Below are 2,623 nucleotides of genomic sequence, written 5' to 3' on the forward strand. Positions count from 1 at the left end.
GAAAATACCAAATGCTCAGCACAATGCCTGATGCTTAATATGCAGTCTGAAAATATTGTGCACGTGCACATGTGTGTGTGTGTGTTTTGAGGATAGATGGGTGTAGATGAGGGAACAGAAGGCAGTACCCATGAAACACATTGTTATCTATTGCTCTGCTACCACTGATTCACCTCTGGCCCCCTGTCCACTTACTTCTCTGGTCAGTAAACAGAGAGAAGAGAGTGAGAGAGCTACTGGCTGTTTGCAGTTTATAGTATTCTAAAGGGGCTGGAAATCACGTCTTCAGACTCCCAAGTCCAAAACCTCCAAGTCAGAAGTTGTTAGGGGGAATGAATGCTTGCTGAGCACTTACTGTGTGTGTCAGACACCACACGAGTTCTGACACGTATAATTTAGTCCTCACAGTGGTCCTGTGGGGCAGATGTTTTTATCCCGACCATCCATATGAAGAAACTGAGGCCAAAGAGAATAAATTATTTGTTCGAGTGGTCACTGTTTCTAGGAGATAGGTGTAGAGTTCAACCTTTCTGACTCCAAAGCCTTGCTCGTCTTTTTACTATATTGTGAAGTTTGCAAAGGGAATTTCTTACTCCTTAAATTACTAAAGGCTGGGCTGTCAACTATCCAGGAATTTCAAAGCCATCCAGACTTACCTGTGACCCAAGGGCAGGGCATGGTTAGGTTTAACCTCACTGATACCCCTTCCCCCATAGTGGGTTTGTCCTCGTTCACTGAGAAAGTCATCTCTTACCTTCTTTTAAAGAGAAATAGTTAAAGATGATAAAGACAGATTTTGTTCAGCACTATCACAATATGGGAGAGAGACCAGTATAAAACTGAGCTCAATTCTGAATATGACAAAAAAGACAGCTGGGGATTTCTAGCCAAGAAGCAGAGTGAGGGGATTCAGTGGATGGAAAATTACTAAGAGGAGACATCAAGGGAGGAGATTCTTGTTAAACAAACTTAACAGACAGGATTCTTCTTAAAAACTGGGCTAGACAGGCCAAGGATGGGGCCCAAAGGCAAGGCCTAGTCTACAAGAGTGCTCAGAGGAGCCTGTCTAAGGTTTGGTCAAGGAGAGAGTCTTTGTCACTTGCCAGCAAAAGCCAGGACGAGGCATGCTGAAGACCCACAGTGATAGTTCACTGACCTTGGGGTAAGTTGTCTCACCTTTGGTGTGACTTCCAAGAGTCAAAAGAATTTGGCTGGAATTGAAAACTAGTTATGAGAAAGAATGTGTATCTAAGATGCACAGTAACTCTTATTTGATAAAGCAAATAGCATTTTTATTATTTCCTCACAACATCGTCTAGAAGTAGAATGGCTTTTAGTCCTAAGCACAAAGTCAAGGAAGAGATGGCCTGGTCATTCAGAGGCAAAAGCAAGGCAGGGCCTGCCCTCCCTCTCCCAGTGTGGCTTATTTGTCACATGGGCACCTAAGCCCCCAACCACTGGCCAGCAGCTCCCCGGGCTTAGGAAAGGATGGGACTCTTATATTACTTGTGACTGAGTTCGAGTTAGCAGATGAACAAACAACTTTCCCCTGAGTTCATCTAGAAATGCAGGGCGTAGGGCAGGGAGCATTCATTCTCTTTCTGCCTCATTCCCATATCCTCACCTCACTCCACTGGCCCCAGAATCCTGCTTCCCCAGAATATCCTCCTGCATTAACTAGTCTGACCTGTTTCTGACTGCCAGCTGGCCAGCCATGGAAACAGGAGAGACCTTGATGGCAGAGGGATAAACCTGCAGAAGTCCCTATAAACATAACATGAGCAGAGGTTTAATGTCTATGCAGAATCCCAAAGGCACAGATCCCCAGCTGAGGCCTCTGCCCCCAGGACTCCTAAAGTCTCTGCCAAAAAGTGCCCACAGGAGAAAATGTAGGCGGAATGCAAAAACGCTGGCTTGTGAGACAGAAAGGCTCTCTGTTCTGATCCTGGCTGTTCTGATTCTGGCTTCAAAACAACTAACTCTGTGACTTTAAACTCTGAGCTTCTCTTTCCCCATCTGTTAAATGGGGGTAATCAGATCTGGCCTGTCTCTCATGGACTCTTGTAAGGCTGAAGTCATCCCTGTGAGGTGCTTAGTAAACACTAAAGGGCCACACAAAGCTGTGTAAGAAAAGCACTACCCACCCCCCATCCTAATCCTCTCCCAGAGTTAATTGCTTAACACTCAAGCGAAACGTTGATGTCCACCTTCTGTGTCCCATATTTGTGGGTTGTGCTCTTTTCCTTTGTGTTTGGTTGGCTGTCTGTGTCTCTCCTGGTGCTCACATTCGGGTTCCTATGACACTTTTGCTTTTGACCAGCTATTGGCTCCCAGGGATCAGAGATGGCAGTCTGACTCCTGTGTGCAGAGCCATGGGAGCATCTTGATGGTGCTGTTGGAGGGAAAGCAGCAGCTCGGTGGAAACCCATATGAACACTTGGGTTCCAGTCTTACTGAGACTTATCACTATTGGCTAAGTGTGCCTACATAAGGCATTTGATCAGCCAGATCTGAAATGCGGACTAGGTGATCTCGAAAGCCCCTTCCAGCTCTGGATGGTCTATGGTTCTAGTTTATGGCTAACAGTGGTTTGGTTCTGCATATTCACAGTCTCACAGCCCAA

General features: G+C 45.9%; 1 protein-coding gene across 1 annotated transcript in view; it reads left to right on the forward strand.

The window, feature by feature from the left end:
• The window catches only part of B4GALNT3 (beta-1,4-N-acetyl-galactosaminyltransferase 3), an 89,868-nt gene that overhangs the window by 62,809 nt on the left and 24,436 nt on the right, over positions 1-2,623 (forward strand). The gene's annotated exons all lie outside the window — the stretch shown is intronic.

Source organism: Pteropus alecto, unplaced genomic scaffold, assembly GCF_000325575.1.
Source record: "Pteropus alecto unplaced genomic scaffold, ASM32557v1 scaffold76, whole genome shotgun sequence".
Taxonomy (NCBI): domain Eukaryota; kingdom Metazoa; phylum Chordata; class Mammalia; order Chiroptera; family Pteropodidae; genus Pteropus; species Pteropus alecto.